Source organism: Triticum dicoccoides, chromosome 6A (genome assembly GCF_002162155.2).
Source record: "Triticum dicoccoides isolate Atlit2015 ecotype Zavitan chromosome 6A, WEW_v2.0, whole genome shotgun sequence".
NCBI classification, from domain to species: Eukaryota; Viridiplantae; Streptophyta; class Magnoliopsida; order Poales; family Poaceae; genus Triticum; species Triticum dicoccoides.
Genome location: NC_041390.1, coordinates 457,901,802 through 457,920,750, shown reverse-complemented (window position 1 = coordinate 457,920,750; position 18,949 = coordinate 457,901,802).

Here is an 18,949-nt window from a genome sequence, read left to right as displayed (position 1 = left end):
TGGCTCCAGCAGTCCGCAGGGGAGAGCGCGGAGTAGCCGTGCCATTGCCCGATCTTGTTCCAAACGCGACTGGACTCCGGGCAGTGCCAGAACAGGTGGCCCGAGGATTTCAGGTTCCTGACGCAGAGCTGGCAGAAGTAGTTGTTCATCCAACCCCGCCACTGTAGCCTGTCATTACACCAAAGCCGATCCTGGAGCAGCAGCCATGCAAAGATCTTGATCTTCCCGGGCACCCAAGCTTTCCAGACCAGTTGGTCGAGGTGGGTCGCCGTCCTGCCCTGAAATTGCGCCTGGTAGGCGGACCTGGCCGAGTACGTCCCCGAGCTCGAAATTTTCCAGGTGAGGGCGTCCGGCACTCCTGGTCAAAGGGGCTCTGCCGATTGCTGTAGCTCACGGTGCATGGCTAGGACGTCCTCGAGGAGGTGCTGGTTGTTGTTAGACTTAGAGATATATTCCTGTTGTAATCTCAAACTAACTCTATCTCTTCCCCTCTCATAGCTCTTTCTATCTCCTATGTAACTACTAAATCCCAAAGAGATCGGAGCAATCTTGTAAGCCACGGCAGGGGTGTTTCCTGCCCCAATCAATATATAGACACACGGCTCCCTCACGAGGGAGTAGGAACACTTCCACCTGACATGGTATACAGAGCCATCCTCTTTCCATCGATCTAGCCAGCAACCTCCTTCCTCGACTACCCTCGCCATGGCGTCCTCATCCACCATTTCCCTCAACCTTGGTGCTCTCCCATCTGAGAAGCTCACCAAGACCAACTTCATCCTATGGAAGGCACAGGTCATGCTGGGCTTGCGAGGAGCGCAGGTCACCGGCCTCCTGGACGGATCAGATGCAGCGCCACCGAAGACGGTGCAGCAGCAGCATGCGGACAAAACCACCGCCCCAGAACCCAATCCTCTGTATGCGCAGTGGATATCAAAAGATCAGCAAGTTCTGAGCCATCTCCTGAATTCTCTGTCAATGGAGATCCTCGCCCAAGTTGCGAGCAAGGAGACGATGTTCGATCTCTGGACTGCCATCACTACCCTGTTCGCCTCGCAGTCCCAATCGCGCATTACCAACCTACGCATCGCCATCGCCAACACAAAGAAAGGCTCCATGTCCAGCAACGCCTTTATCTCCAAGATGAAGAGCTTGGGAGATGAGCTTGCAGCGGCAGGTCGCCCCGTCTCGGACCCGGAGATGGTGGACTATGTTCTTGCCGGCCTCGACAGAGATTATGACCCTGTTGTGGCAGCGATCGGTGCGGTAAAGAACCAAATCTTTGTGGACGATCTATTCGCTCATATTGCGGCGTTCGATCAGCGCATGGAGATGCTCGGCGATGGTCCTGAAGCCGGCTTCAAAACTTCTGCCAATATGGTGTACAGAGGGTGCGGGCGCGGCTATGGCAGAGGACGCGGACGCAGCAACAGGGGCCGCGGCCGAGGCAGGCGCCCTTCCCCAACTCCATCTGGCGGCAACAGCGGCGGCGGCGCCCGTGGTCGTCCACAACAGCAGCGTCAGCAACAATCCGGAACTATCCAGAATGCCAGATATGTTACAAGCACCATCCAGGAGGTGCTCGTGACTGTTGGCACAGGTACGATGAAGATGAACAGGAGGAGAAGGGGGCCAACATGGTCACTGACTCCTACGGTGTCGACACAAATTGGTATGCGGATACCGGGGCTACAAACCACATCACGGGGGAGCTCGACAAGCTGACGATTCGAGACAAGTATCATGGAGGAGACCAAGTACACACCGCAAGTGGTTCTGGTATGGATATTACTCATGTTGGTAGTTCAATTGTTAAAACCCCCACAATTTTTTTTCATCTAAATATAATTCTACATGTGCCCGAAACATCAAAAAGTCTTCTTTCTGTCCATAGATTTACCCTTGATAATCGTGTTCTCATTGAGTTTCATCCTTATTTTTTCTTGGTTAAGGACTTGGACACGAGGAGGGTACTTCTTAGGGGCAAGTGCGTGGGAGGTCTTTACCCAATCATATCTTCATCAACATCATCGAATAAACAAGCCTTTGTTGCGATCAAGCCTTCTTCAGCAAAGTGGCACGGTATATTATGTCATCCATCGTCAGTTATTGTTAAGCTTGTTCTTAGTAGAAATAAACTTCCCCATTGTCTTGAGTCTAGCACTGAGTCTGTTTGTGATCCTTGTCAACAAGCTAAAAGTCATCAGCTACCATATCCTATTTCTATCAGCATTTCCTCTGCCCCCCTACAGCTTGTATTTTCAGATGTTTGGGGGCCAGCTCCTACCTCTGTTGGTAGACACTCATACTATGTAAGCTTCATTGATGACTACAACAAATTTACCTGGATCTATCTTCTTAAGAAACGATCTGAAGTGTTTCAAATTTTCGAGAATTTTCAAAATCTCGTTGAACGAAAACTAAACACTGAGATCATCGCTATGCAGACTGACTGGGGAGGTGAATACAAGAAGCTTAACTTGTTTTTTCAGGAACTTGGTATCTCACACCATATGTCATGTCCTCATGCACATCAACAGAACGGTTCCGCTGAAAGGAAACACCATCATGTTGTTGAAGTAGGGCTAGCCTTACTAGCAAATGCATCGATGCCATTAAAGTTCTGGGATGAAGCCTTCTTGACTGCCACCTATCTTATAAATCTACTTCCTAGCAAAGTTATCAACTATGAGATTCCTCTCACACGTCTTTTTGGCACTACCCCTGATTATAAATCACTACGTGTGTTTGGTTGTGCTTGCTGGCCCAACCTTCGTCCATATAATACACGTAAACTTGCTTTTCGCTCTAAGAAGTGTGTCTTCCTTGGGTATAGTCCCATCCATAAAGGAGTCAAGTGCCTAGATGTTTCCACCGGTAGGGTATATATCTCTCGAGATGTCGTGTTTGATGAATCCGTATACCCTTTTGAGTCCCTTCATCGAAATGCCGGAGCACTCCTTAGAAAAGAAATTCTTCTCCTTCCACCCAATCTCCAAAACTTAGATCAAGGGGGCGACAATTGCACTAATCCAACTGATGATCCTACCAGTACCAGTGTTGTATCTACTCCTGTGCAGGACATTGCAGAAGACGCAGTAGAAATCGGTGCAGAAAATGATCCAAATTTTGGTGAAAATGAACCTATATTTCATGGGTTAGAAGAAGACGAAGTTGGTGCTGAACACGAGGACAATCCGGTGTCACCTGGAACTCCTGTGCGCTAGGATTCCTCGGATCGGGCGCGCGGATCAGCCCTAGATCGCGCGCTGGACAGGATCCGTCTGCGCCAGTCGGGCGTTGCCATGTCGTCACCTGCTGGGTCCGCCTCGCGGCTCACGCGCGGGTCAGTGAAAGCGACAGCGGCAGAAACCGCGTCGCCTGCCTCGGGATCTCCGCCCTACATGCATCCATAGATCGGCGCGGGATCTTCTGTGGCAACCGAGTCAGGTGCAGTCACGTCTTCAGCCACACAGCATGCCGCAGAGTCTGATCTAGGATCAGTTGTGCAAAGTGGTTCCAGGATGCCATCAGGATCCTCTGCGGCAGATTCGTCTACATCATCTTCTGTGCAGAGGCATACACGTCACATAACTCAGCCGCAACCTGCTTCACGTGTCACAACTCGACTACAAAAAGGTATAAGCAATCCGAAAATCAGAACTGATGGCACTATACGATATGGCATGTTGTGTGTTACAGGGGAACCGACAAGATTGGAGGATGCACTTGGAGATCCAAAGTGGAAAAATGCAATGGATGAAGAATACGTGGCACTCATGAGTAATAAAACTTGGCATCTTGTGCCTGAGCAAAGAGGTAAAAATGTCATTGATTGTAAATGGGTTTACAGAATCAAGAAGAAGGCAGATGGTTCAATTGACAGATATAAAGCACGTCTAGTTGCAAAAGGCTTTAAGCAACGTTATGGTCTAGATTACGAAGATACTTTCAGTCCCGTTGTTAAGGCCGCAACTATTAGACTTGTGTTAGCTATTGCATTTTCCAAGAGATGGAGCTTGAGACAGCTAGATGTTAAGAACGTGTTCTTGCATGGTGTTCTGGAAGAGGAGGTTGACATAAGGCAACCACCTGGGTATGAAAACAAGAAAGTACCTCATTATGTGTGAAAGGATCGATATGGTTGACTAGAGGGGGGGTGAATAGGAAACTAACAATTTTTTAACCTTTTCTTTACCAAATTAAACTTTGCAACAAAAAGGTTGTCTAGATGTGCAACTAAGTGAGCAACCTATATGATGCAATATCAACTAGCACGCAAGCAAACAAGAGATGTAACAATAAGTAAGCTTGTGAAAGTAAAGGCACGAAATAACCAATAGTGGAGCCGGTGGAGACAAGGATGTGTTACCAGAGTTCCTTCCTTTTAAAGGGAAGTATGTCTCCGTTAGAGCGGTGTGGAGGCACAATGCTCCCCAAGGAGCCACTAGGGCCACCGTATTATCCTCACACCCTCACACGATGCGAGATGCCGTGATTCCACTATTGGTGCCCTTGAAGGTGGCGACCGAACCTTTACAAGCAAGGTTGGGGCAATCTCCACAACAATCGGAGGCTCCCAACAACAACACCACGAAGCTTCACCGCAATGGAGTATGGCTTCAAGGTGACCTCAACCGTCTAGGGTGCTCAACACCCAAGAGTAACAAGATCCGCAAGGGATAAGTGGGGGGAATCAAATATCCTTTGGTGGAAGTGTAGATCGGGCCCTTGTCACCCAATCCCGAGCAAATCAACAAGTTTGATTGGCTAGGGAGAGAGATCGGGCGAAAATGGAGCTTGGAGCAACAATGGAGCTTAGAGGTGGAAGAGATTGTCAACTAGAGGTAGAAGACATCCCTTATATAGTCGTGGAAAGAATCCAACCGTTATCCACTAGTTCTGCCCGCGACTCACGGTACTACCGCTCCAAGGAAGCGGTACTACCGCGGCGCCGCGCGGTACTACCGTGGACCACCACGGTACTACCGTGGCAACTGCACAGGCCGGAACAAGCCTGAAGAAGGAGCAGTACTACCGCTTGCGCGGTACTACCGCTCCCCTTGCGGTACTACCGCAAGGCAGGAGGGTCACGGCCTCGGAAGGGCGCAGATGAAATAAAATACATCCGTGCAAACTTCCGCAGAAACTAGGGTGGTGTGAAAACCCGACGCGGTACTACCGCCTGCGAGGCGCGGTACTACCGTGGTCGGCGCGGATGTAAAAAATTTCATCTGCGCCTACTACCGTGACACTGCGGTACTAGGCCTATGGGCCACGGTACTACGACTCCAAGGGAGCTGTACTACCGTGGGCCGCCACAGTACTACCGCGCTGGACGAGCGGTACTACCGTGGGCGGCATGGATGTAAAAAATTACATCCGCCCCTACTACCGCACCGGAGCGGCACTAGGCCAGGGAGCCGCGGTACTACCGCACCAAGGGGCGGTACTACCGTGAAGCGCCGCGGTACTACCGCAAGTACAGCAGTAGTCGCCAGATTTCCACACAACCAAGATAACGACGGGTAGCTCCAAAGTGCAAGGAAAGGAGGGACAAGTGTACGTGTGATTCCACCCTACCTTTCCGCCGCGGACCCCCTCTTAATAGTACGGCTCTCCTACGACTCAACTCCACCAAGGAGAAACGTAGAACAACGCCGGCTTCAACAGTCTCCGAGGGGCACGGAATCGTCTTGTGCCTAATGATGAGGAGTCTGAGGAACTCAAAGCACACGATTAGTCCGCACGAGCATTGTCATCAATCACCAAAACACTTAGGGAAAGATATGCCCTTACAATCTCCCCCTTTTTTGTGTGTTGATGACAACAAGGGATTTGCACAAAGATAAGATATTATTAGAGCAGTGGCAAACCCCACTTCTCTAAAATATAGACGGGGCTCCCCCTAGATGTGTGCACTTTAGAAGAATGCTTTGGACTGCATGGCACACAAACTAGGATCAACACTCCCCCTATATTTTAGAGACCAAGACAGGATAATAGGCATAGCATAGCATGAAAGTAGCACAATAACACAAGCTAGCTAGGATAGATAGAGTGCATATGTCTTACACCATATGAGGCAAGAAACCAAGGTTCAAACGAAAGCAGAGAGAACAACTGAAAGCAGCAAGCACACGACACACACACTCGCAAATCCCTACACTCTCTCCCCCTTTGGCATCGAGACGCCAAAAAGGCAGAGAGGACACCTAAACACACAAGAGGTGGCTCAAGCAGAGAAGTCGTCCCATGGCTCTTTGTCAGACGCCTCTGCAGCTGGAATGGACTCCTCGACCTCCTCCTCAGAATCAGTCCACCTGTATCCTTGCTTCTCCATCCACTCGGTCTCAGGAGTGATGTGCTCCTCAGACCCGCCAGACACATCCTCGCCATAGAGCTGCAAGACCTTGTTGTGCCGGCGACGACTCTCCTTGGACTCCACGTGAGCCCTGTACTGGCCCTTGGCTTGCATGCAGAAAAGAGACTTCATCTTATCCTTCAACTTCTTGGCCCAAGATGGCCTAGAGTCACTCTGAGAGGGCCTAGCAGAACGGCCCTCGGCGCCAGCAACATCCTCATCAACAGCAGCAGCCCTAGCAGCAGACGCCTCAGCACGGGTAGCGGTGTTAGCCCAGTTGGGTTTGACCCTCAGACAAATGGGCTCATGGCGAATCCAGTCTGGAGCCAGGAACTCCTCCGCAGGGTACATCTTCTCCCAAGTCTTCGAAATCAGCAGAAACAGGTAGGGCCCATAAATAGGCACCTTGCGGTTGAACACAGCAAACCGAAGCTCACACCACATGATGTGAGAGACATCAAGTGGCTGAGTCTGAGACGAGCGAGCCTCCTGGCAAATAAGCATCATGTCCACCATATAGGCATGAACCTTGTCTTCATCACCGATGCGGGGGAACAAGGAGTTGCGGAAGATGCGGTACATGATATCCAGAAAGGGGTTGAGAACCAAGATTGTCTTGCTATTGGCGAGCGTCTTCTCAACCATGAACGGGGTGAGCTTGTCCTTGTCAGCAGAGTCAGCATTGCCGTGAGGGCGAACACCAACGGGAGTGTCAAGTCCATCATCAACAACTTGAAGCAAATCCATGAACTCCTTCCAGGTAGCAGACAGCTTGCGGCCATTGGTCATCCAAGTCATCCTCCTTTCATCATTGGTGTGAAAATACACTGGGGCAAAGAACTGACAGATGATCTCAGGGTCATAGTCCAAGTGGAAAGAGAGCACATGCTCAATTCCAAACTGCTCCACCAAGTCCAGAGCTTCCCCAAAGTAGTCACGAAACTTGTCCTTCCTCATGTGGTGCATATCAATCCACTTTACCTCCACATAGGTATTTTGCTTGTTCTTGATGACATCCAAGTAGATCTGGGTTTGGGTCTTGTTCCAGAACAGTTCACACCCTCTGGCAGTGGAGCGAGGGGTCGCATAAGGGTGAAGCTGCCTGAGACGGACATACTCTGTAGGGCCTATCTCATCCATACCCCTGGCGGGCTCCTTGTGCTTGCTAGCTGTGGTCTTGACATTTCGCTTGGACGCAGATGATCCCTCGGGAACTTCTCCTGGGTTGCGCAGACGCTTGGAGCCAGTGTCACGAACGGGATTGGCCCGGCGAGAGCCACCACCTGAGACACACACGCAAGACACCAAAACAAAAGGCGAAAAGAATCAATGCAAAGGCCAAAGACAGCACAAGAAACCCATAGAAGATAAACGAGAAAGTTGGATGCGATAGATATGAACCACGGTAGATCTGCCATGGTTTGCGGTATTAAAGGCTTAGTACAGCTCCAGACGCGGTAGTACCGTGCGGGGTCACGGTAGTACCGTGGCTGGGGCAGTAGTAAAGTTTTACTACCACACGATGCGCGGTAGTACCGCACCGTAGGGGCGGTAGTACCGTGCGAGCAGTAGTACCGCTCCCCTACGGGCGGTAGTACCGCGTCGCGACAGATCTAACAGGATTTGAATCTGAAAAAGAACCGCGAAGCCATGGCGGTGCTACGGATATCAGATCTAGCGCTAGACAACAATACAAGTGTAAATCCTATGCAATACCACACCCCTTCATCCTAATCTTGCAGAGATTTAGTCTAGGAATCTCAAGAACATACAAGCCTCCCCCAAAACCTAGAAGGACCAAACACAAACAAAAAGGAGAAGGAATTGGGGAAAAACCTTGGTCCATAGCAAGAGCACGTGGTGGGGAACGATCCCACCAGACGGAATCACGGGAGGGCAGCCGGTGGAGGAGATCCGGCGACGAACGCCGGCTTCGTTCGTGAGCACGAGAAAGGAAGAGACAACGTGGAGAGAAAGAGGACGAAAGGGTATGGGAAGTTAGAACTCCCCCTGCCCGGCCTTATCCCCACGCGCTCGAACCGGCACGGTAGTACCGCGGGTCATCGCGGTAGTACCGCCCGGGCGGAAGTACCGCGCCGAGGCGGTAGTACCGCTCCACCAGGCGGGAGTAAAAAATTACTGCCGCTTGGGGACGGTAGTACCGTGCTCCCATCAGCGGTAGTACCGTGGTTGGCTGCGGTAGAACCGTGGCCGATTGCGGTAGTACCGTGAGCTCACGCCACCGAAGGTTTCAAACAAGAGAAAAGAAAACGCCTTTGCACGGAAAAACAGACACAACCCAAAACTACACAAAAAAACAAGCACAAACCAAGGAAACAACAGAAAAACCCTAAGCGACAAAACCTCTCGAGGAGAGAGGGCGGTGGCCGAAGCCACCTATGTTTGAGTTGGATGGTATGGCACCGCGAAGAATTATCCTTGGGCCCATGACCAAAACTCGTCTTTGAAGCACAAGTACCATCAAAAATTGCTAATGTGAAAGAGGTGATCTATTTATGCATAATGGGGGGAGGGAGAGTTCATTGAGAGAACAGCACTCCCCCTATGTCCATGCCTACACCTAAACTAGACAACAAGTTGAGTGTGGTGGGGGGTGCACGGGTTCAAGTCACATTGCTCAAATCAATGATATTTAGCTCATGCCTTAACTCGCGAAATCTTGCTTCGTCCAAGGGCTTCGTGAAAATATCTTCAAGGTTATCATGAGTGTTGACATACTTGAGCTCGATCTCCCCTCGCCTAATGTGATCCCGGATGAAGTGATACCGAATCTCAATGTGCTTCGTCTTGAAGTGTTGCACCGGGTTGAGAGAGATCTTGATGGCACTTTCATTGTCACACCAAAGAGGCACTTTGTCACAAATGACACCGTACTCCTTTAAAGTTTGCCTCATCCATAGGAGTTGAGCACAACAACTACCGGCCACCACATACTCCGCTTCGGTGGACGAGAGAGACACACAACTTTGCTTCTTGGAAGACCAACTTACCAAGGAGCAACCAAGAAATTGGCACCCTCCGGAAGTGGACTTCCTATCCACTTTGTCTCCCGCCCAATCGGAATCCGTGAAACCTTCAAGCTTGAAGTTTGCTCCTCTTGGGTACCATAAGCCAAAGTTTGGGGTATGAGCCAAATATCGAAAGATTCGCTTGACCGCCACAAAGTGACTTTCCTTTGGTGCGGCTTGAAAACGTGCACACATCCCCACACTCAACATGATATCCGGTCTAGATGCACAAAGGTAAAGCAAGGAGCCAATCATGGAGCGATATACCTTTTTATCCACCACTTTACCATTGGGATTGATGTCAAGTTGGCACTTGGTAGGCATTGGTGTAGTAGCCGGCTTGACATCACTTAGCTTGAATCTTTTAAGCATGTCTTGAGTGTATTTGGCTTGGTTGATGAAGGTTCCTTCTCTTCTTTGTTTGATGTCGAAACCAAGGAAGAACTTCAACTCTCCCATCGAAGACATCTTAAACTTGGAGGTCATGAGAGCGGCAAATTCTTCATTGAAAGCTTTGTTAGGAGAACCAAAGATAATATCATCAACATATAGTTGGCATACAAACAACTCCCCGTTGACCTTCTTAGTAAAAAGAGTGGGGTCGATTAGCCCTACTTCAAAACCACGATCTTGTAGCAACTCGGTAAGGTGGTCATACCACGCACGTGGGGCTTGTTTAAGGCCATAGAGTGCCTTATCGAGTTGATACACATGATTCGGAAAGTAGGGATCATCGAACCCGGGGGGTTGTTTGACATAGACCAACTCATTAATAGGACCATTAAGAAAAACACTTTTCACATCCATTTGTTGCAACTTAAAGTTGTGATGGGAAGCATAAGCAATCAACAAACGAATGGATTCAAGACGAGCAACGGGAGCAAAGGTTTCACCGTAGTCGATACCCTCGACTTGGGAGTAGCCTTGTGCTACCAATCTCGCCTTGTTGCGAATGATGTTCCCATGAGCATCTTGCTTGTTCTTGAAGATCCACTTGGTTCCAATGACGTTGTGGTTCCCGGACGGTCTTGGCACCAATCTCCACACCTTGTTGTACTCGAAGTTGTTGAGTTCTTCATGCATGGCATTGAGCCAATCCGAGTCTTCGAGTGCCTCATAGACCTTTTGGGGTTCGACACAAGAGACAAACGCGTGATGTTCACAATAGTTTGCCAATTGTCTACGAGTGCTTACCCCCTTTCTTAGGCTTCCAACCACATTTTCCATGAGATGGCCTTGGGTGGTGAGCTTGGAGGCAATCTTCGCGGCACGACGCTCTAATTCCTCCTCGGGTGTGGAAGGAGGAGGGTTGACTTGATGATCTTGAGCGCCGTCTTGAGCTTGTTCTTGACCTTGAGGTTGATCTTGGTCTTGAACTCGCTCGAGGGGAAGAACTTGACCTTGGGCATCAATTAGTGATTCATCACCGTCTTGAGGTGGATCTTGCCCTTGGTCTTGTTCACGAGGTTGAGGGCCTTCACTTTGTTCTTCGGAAGCGTGTGGGTCTTGATGAGGTGATGGCTCTACTAGAGTAGAGCATTGTCCTTCTCCTTCGGCCACAAGGGGTTCCTCAATGGGTAGGATTTGACCAATACCCATTCTTCTTATTGCTTGGGGAGGAATTTCATCACCTATATCACAAGTACCACTTTGCTCCACTTGGGAGCCGTTATTTTCGTCAAACTCCATGTTACACGTCTCCTCGATGAGTCCGGTGGACTTGTTGAGGACACGGTAAGCATGACAGTTTGTAGCATAACCAACAAATATGCCCTCATGAGCTCTAGCCTCAAATTTAGACAACCGAACACCTTTCTTGAGAATGTAACACTTACAACCGAACACCCGGAAGTACTTGAGGTTGGGCTTGTTGCCGGTGAGGATCTCATAAGGAGTCTTGTTCAAGCCTTTGCGAAGATAGAGCCGATTGGATGCATGACATGCGGTGTTGATGGCTTCGGCCCAAAAGTTGTACGGAAGACTTGAACTCCGCCATCATGGTCCTTGCCGCATCCATCAACGTCCGGTTCTTCCTCTCTGCAACACCATTTTGTTGAGGGGTATAAGGTGCCGCATATTGATGCTTGATCCCCTCATCACTAAGAAACTCATCCAAGGTGTAGTTCTTGAACTCAGTGCCGTTGTCGCTTCTTATTGTCAAGATCTTTGCATCATGTTGACGTTGAGCTTCATTTGCAAAGTTGATGACGGCTTGTTGGGTCTCACTTTTCCTCTTGAAGAAGTATACCCAAGTGTATCTTGAATAATCATCCACAATCACCAAGCAATACTTTCTTCCTCCAAGACTATCAAAAGATGGAGGCCCGAAGAGATCCATGTGAAGGAGCTCCAAGGGTCTCTTCGAGTAGATGATGGTTGAGGGAGGGTGAGCCTTTTCATGAAGCTTTCCTTCGATACAAGCACTGCAAGCACGATCTTTGGCAAAACTAACATTTGTTAGTCCACGAACATGGTCCCCCTTGAGAAGACTTTGCAAAGATCTCATATTGACGTGGGCTAAACGGCGATGCCAAAGCCATCCCACGTCAACTTTAGCCATTAGGCATGTCGCGGTCTTAGTAGGTTGCTCCGAAAAGTTAACCACATAGAGACCGTTCTCGACATGCCCAACGAAGGCTACTTTAAGAGTCTTGCTCCACAAGAGGGCCACGGTATCAATATCAAAGAATGTGGCAAAGCCCATGAGTGCAAGTTGACGAATGGAAAGTAAATTAAATGCAAGGGACTCAACAAGCATCACTTTCTCGATCGTTAGATCATGAGAAATGACAACCTTGCCGAGACCCAATACCTTAGAATGTGAGGCATCACCCCACTCGACATTGGTGGGCATAGATGGAATCTCTTGCACGTCCACCACCAAGTCCTTGCTTCCGGTCATATGATTTGTTGCTCCACTATCGAGCAACCATGATCCCCCACCGGAAGCAAACACCTACACGAGATCAATGCTTGGTTTTAGGTACCCATTTTGTAATGGGTCCTTTGATGTTAGTAACAAGGGTCTTGGGAACCCAAATAGACCATTCAATGTATTCATACGAGGAACCAACAAATTTAGCATAAACATGTCCATCACTAGCACGGCACAACACATATGAAGGGTTAAAGTCGCCGGCTTTGTTTGAGGAAATGTTCTTGCCCTTTTGGACATCAACTTCCTTCACTTTCTCCTTCTTCTTCTTAGAAGTACCCTCTCCCTCTTTCACGAACGTTTGTTTGAGGGGAGGAGGACGATTGGCCTTGTTGTTCTTCTTCTTCTTGCTCTTGGACTTGGGTGCAAACCCAATTCCTTCTTTGCCCACAACTTCCTTTTGGTTGCTCAAAAGGTCGTTGAGGGTTTTCTCACCTTGAATACAAGTCACAAGGCCCTTCTCAATTTGTTCCTTCAACTTGGCATTTTCCTCCACAAGATGCACATGCTCACAACAAGGGTTAGTAGCACATGCATTATCAATTAATACCATATGAGGAAAGGTGGCCTTTTCCTTGATTAGCTTAACTTGGAGTTGAGCATGAGACTCCTTGAGGCTAGCATGAGTACCCTTCAAGACCTTGTGGGCCTTGTCAAGTATCTCAAACTCCTCTTTGAGTCTAGCATGATCAACCCCAAGTTTAGCCTTCTCGGAGGTTAGCACACGAGACATGACAAGAGCATGATCAAGATCTTTCTTTAACTTAGCATGGTCATCATTGTGTGACTCCTCAAGAGTCAAACGATGCACACGCTCTTCCTCAAGAGCATTAGAGAGATCCGATATCTCATCGGCATAGTCATGACTATGACCTTCCATCTTGGAGATGGTTTCTTCGTGAGCCTCGATCATGTCATTGGCCTCACCAAGTTGTTCCAAGAGAGCAACAAAGTGCTTCTTGGACTTTCCCTTGAGCTTACTCATAAAAGACTCAAATTCATTCACTTCCTCATTAGACTCAACATGTCCATCAATGCAATCCTCCACGAAGGGATTAGTAATGATGGTGGTTGTGATGTTGGGGGTTACCTTGTTTGAAGCCTTAGCCATGAGGCATCTAGCGGTGATGTTTTCGTTGGGTGATTCGAAGAGAGACACCCGGGGAGTAGCAATGGCAATGGATGCCATGGCCGTTGCTTCTTCATTCTCATCATCATCGTCATCCTCTTGGTATTCTTCTTGAACCACCAACCCACGCGTGGGAGTCTTCTTGGCGAAGTTGTTCTTGTTGGGGAAGTACTTGGCTTTGTCTTTTCGAATGAACTTGCCACCATTGTCTTCCCGCTTCTCGTAAGGACAATCCGCAACGAAATGGGTCACATCGCCACAGTTGAAACAAGTTCTCACTCGTTGCTTGCCCTTGACGCCACTTGAGTTGTTCTTGTTGAAGTTGGGTCTTGAGCTCTTCTTGCTCCAAAATTGTCTTGAAGCAAGGGCCATGTGCTCATGGTAGTCAAACTTGGTGTCTTCGGGGTTGCTTTCCTCATCCTCCACTTCTTCCTCTTCTTCCACAATAACCTTGGCCTTCAAGGCAATGTTAGGCTTCTTTACTCTTTGAGAACGGAGTACCGCATTGTCGGCGGTCTTGTCCAAGATGCTCATTGCAACAAACTCATCCAACACTTCACTTGAGGTCATGGTGTGGAAGTCCGGTCGTTGACGAATGACGGAGGACATGGCTTTGTTGTAGGGCATCATGGCCTTGAGGAACTTCCGCTTGATCCAATTGTCATCCGTGTCCTTGCTTCCATGATCTCGGAGTGCCACCGCGAGTTTGGTCACTCTTCGAAAGAGCTCACGAGGTTCTTCGTCTTCTTTCATTGCAAACTCATCGGCTTCATCTTGCACCACTTCATAGTTGGACCGTTGAATGCTAGCACTTCCACGATAGAGACCCTCGACACATTTCCATGCTTCTTTATCCACGACATGGGGTCGAAGGTGAGGGAGATCTTCGGGGAGGATTGCATCTTGGATGATGAAGAGAGCACTCTCATTGAATTGATTGTCCACGGCTTCTCGGGGGGTGAAGTTGCTTGGGTCATGAGGATAAAAACCTTCTTCAATGATTCTCCAAAGGTTAGTGTTCACATGTTTCAAATGACGCTTAAAGCGATAGACCCAATTATCAAAATCTTCATGTTTCTCATATTTAGGAGGTGGACCGGCATGATTCAAATGAGTGGAGGGGATAGGCCCTCCATAAACCGGGGGTTCCACATGGGCAAAGATGCCGGTGCCATTTCTACCACTAGTAGAAGGACTCTTTTCATTGTTAGCTTCCCCTTTGTCGGAGATAGCATCCGTCACCTTGTTAGTAGGATCACCCACTTTCATAGGCGCGGTAGATAGTTTGAGTCCCTCTAGGAAATCATTAAACATGCTTTTAACCTCGGCCGTCATGGAGGTTTTCAATGTGTCTAAAGCCACATTGAACTCCTCACTAGAGACCGAGGTTCCCCCTTTGGCCGAAGATGAGATGGGATTCACACCGGAGTGTTCCTCCGCACCATCATTGGTGTCAACCATACTCTTCGGACGGCAAAGTCCTTAATAAAGAGATGTAACCTTTTCTTTACCCAATTGAAAGGACCGATATGGTTGACTAGAGGGGGGGTGAATAGGCAACTAACAATTTTTTAACCTTTTCTTTACCAAATTAAACTTTGCAACAAAAAGGTTGTCTAGATGTGCAACTAAGTGAGCAACCTATATGATGCAATATCAACTAGCACGCAAGCAAACAAGAGATGTAACAATAAGTAAGCTTGCGAAAGTAAAGGCACGAAATAACCAATAGTGGAGCCGGTGGAGACAAGGATGTGTTACCGGAGTTCCTTCCTTTTAAAGGGAAGTACGTCTCCGTTAGAGCGGTGTGGAGGCACAATGCTCCCCAAGGAGCCACTAGGGCCACCGTATTCTCCTCACACCCTCACACGATGCGAGATGTCGTGATTCCACTATTGGTGCCCTTGAAGGCGGCGACCGAACCTTTACAAGCAAGGTTGGGGCAATCTCCACAACAATCGGAGGCTCCCAACAACAACACCACGAAGCTTCACCGCAATGGAGTATGGCTTCGAGATGACCTCAACCGTCTAGGGTGCTCAACACCCAAGAGTAACAAGATCCGCAAGGGATAAGTGGGGGGAATCAAATATCCTTTGGTGGAAGTGTAGATCGGGCCCTTGTCACCCAATCCCGAGCAAATCAACAAGTTTGATTGGCTAGGGAGAGAGATCGGGCGAAAATGGAGCTTGGAGCAACAATGGAGCTTAGAGGTGGAAGATATTGTCAACTAGAGGTAGAAGACATCCCTTATATAGTCGTGGAAAGAATCCAACCGTTATCCACTAGTTCTGCCCGCGACTAACGGTACTACCGCTCCAAGGAAGTGGTACTACCGCGGCGCCGCGCGGTACTACCGTGGACCACCACGGTACTACCGTGGCAACTGCACAGGCCGGAACAAGCCTGAAGAAGGAGCAGTACTACCGCTTGGGCGGTACTACCGCTCCCCTTGCGGTACTACCGCAAGGCAGGAGGGTCACGACCTCGGAAGGGCGCGGATGAAATAAAATACATCCGTGCAAACTTCCGCAGAAACTAGGGTGGTGCGAAAACCCGACGCAGTACTACCGCCTGCGAGGCGCGGTACTACCGTGGTCGGCGCGGATGTAAAAAATTTCATCCGCGCCTACTACCGTGACACTGCGGTACTAGGCCTATGGGCCACGGTACTACGACTCCAAGGGAGCTGTACTACCGTGGGCCGCCACAGTACTACCGCGCTGGACGAGCGGTACTACCGTGGGCGGCGCGGATGTAAAAAATTACATCCGCCCCTACTACCGCACCGGAGCGGCACTAGGCCAGGGAGCCGCGGTACTACCGCACCAAGGGGCGGTACTACCGTGAATTGCCGCGGTACTACCGCTTGTACCTGCGGTACTACTGCAAGTACAGCAGTAGTCGCCAGATTACCACACAACCAAGATAACGACGGGTAGCTCCAAAGTGCAAGGAAAGGAGGGACAAGTGTACGTGTGATTCCACCCTACCTTTCCGCCGCGGACCCCCTCTTAATAGTACGGCTCTCCTATGACTCAACTCCACCAAGGAGAAACGTAGAATAACGCCGGCTTCAACAGACTCCGAGGGGCACGGAATCGTCTTGTGCCTAATGATGAGGAGTCCGAGGAACTCAAAGCACACGATTAGTCCGCACGAGCATTGTCATCAATCACCAAAACACTTAGGGAAAGATATGCCCTTACAATGTGTGCAAGCTTGATAAAGCGCTTTATGGTTTGAAACAGGCAGCAAGGGCATGGTACTCAAGGCTAAGCTCTCAGTTAAGGCGCCTCGGTTTTGTTGCATCTAAGGCTGACACTTCACTGTTCATCCACAATAAGGCAAACATAACTATATTTGTATTGGTATATGTTGATGATATCATAGTTGCAAGTTCTTTGCAAAGTGCTATTAATGCTCTTCTGCATGATTTGAGTTCAGAGTTTGCTTTGAAGGATCTTGGTGATCTACATTTCTTCTTGGGCATTGAGGTAAAGAAGATTCAAGATGGCATAACATTGAACAAAGAAAAATATGCCACTGAATTTCTAGCTCACATGGGGATGAAAGATTGTAAACCTTCACCCACACCATTATCCTCTTCAGAAAAGCTTTCAGCCTTTGAAGGTGATCCACTCAAAGAAGAAGAGATCACAAAATACAGGAGTGCAGTAGGAGCTCTACAGTACTTGACATTAACAAGACCTGATATTTCCTTTGCTATTAACAAGGTTTGTCAGTATCTTCATGCACATACTACTGTACATTGGACAGCTGTTAAGAGGATTTGTACGGTACATAAGATATACTGTGATCTTAGGCCTTCAAGTTAAACGTTCTAACTCCACTCTTGTTAGTGCCTTCTCTGATGCTGACTGGGCAGGATGCAGTGATGACAGGAAGTCAACTGGAGGATTTGCCGTATTCTTTGGTTCAAATCTCATCTCTTGGAGTGCCAGAAAACAAGCCACAGTATCCAGGTCAAGTACTGAAGCTGAATACAAGTCACTAGCCAATGCAACTGCTGAAATCATTTGGGTTGAATCATTGTTGAATGAATTGGGAATTAAGCAGAGTCGTGTGTCATGTTTGTGGTGTGACAACTTAGGAGCCACTTATCTTTCTGCAAATCCAGTATTTCATGGCAGAACCAAGCACATAGAAATTGACTTTCACTTTGTAAGAGAAAGGGTTGCAGAAAAGAAGTTAGACATACAATTTATCCCATCCAGAGATCAAGTTGCAGATGGATTTACCAAAGCTTTGCCAATGAAGCCCTTTGGAATTCAAGAGAAATCTTAATATAAGATAGTTGAGATTAAGGGAGGATGTTAGACTTAGAGATATATTCCTGTTGTAATCTCAAACTAACTCTATCTCTTCCTCTCCCGTAGCTCTTTCTATCTCCTATGTAACTACCGAATCCCAAAGAGATTGGAGCAATCTTGTAAGCCACGGCAGGGGTGTTTCCTGCCCCAATCAATATATAGACACGCGGCTCCCTCACGAGGGAGTAGGGACGCTTCCACCTGACAGTTGTCCCCGTGGGCGAGGTCACGGATCCAGGTGTCATCGTTGAGTGTTTCTTGGACTGATCTGTGCTTGCGTCGAGAGTGGTTGAAAAGCCTGGGGAATAGCTGCGAGAGACTGCCATGTCCGAGCCACGGGGAGAGCCAGAAGAATGCCCGAGTCCTGTCTCTCATCTCCTGCATATTGCCCCCTAAGCAACTCGTACATCAACTTAATTGCTGTTTACAGATGCATGCATACATGGAAGACAGCTCCATATAAATACAGTACTCCCCATCGACGTATATATGTATGTAAACAAAAAAAGCAAATACAAATTTTGTGTCATTGGTATTACCCTTTAAACAAGAATGGAAAAGAAAAATAGTAAAATAAATAAAAAATTTACACACAAATTGTGTTTTTATAATACGCAAAAAAAGCATATAATAGTGGTATTTTCACAAAAAAGGAAAATTCCTAAGAAGGAATGAATTAGTGACAAAGGTATTATCATTAAAGAATAAAGAAAGTGAAATAAAACCAAATTAACATAACAAGATTTTCTAAGAATAACGAAAAATGAAAAAAATGAAAATTTTCACATAATTTATATAGAAATTGCGCATTTTTATAATATGCAAGAATAAGCATATAATAGCGAAATTGTCGCAAAAAGGAAATTTCTAAGCAGGAATGAATTAGGGGCATTGATATTAATCTTAAAGAAAAAGGAAATAAAAAACTAAAACAAAATCAAAATATGATTTTTTTTATTTCTAAGAAAGAATAAATTATTGGAATTGGTATTACCATTTCAGGATAAATTAAATGAAAGAAAATCAAAATAATGAAGTTTTCCAAGTAAGAATGAATTAGTGCCATTAGTATACAATTCCAGAAGAAAGAAGATGAAATGATAACTAAAAAATTAAAATAATGAAGGTTTGTAAAGAAGAATAAATTGCTTGCATTGG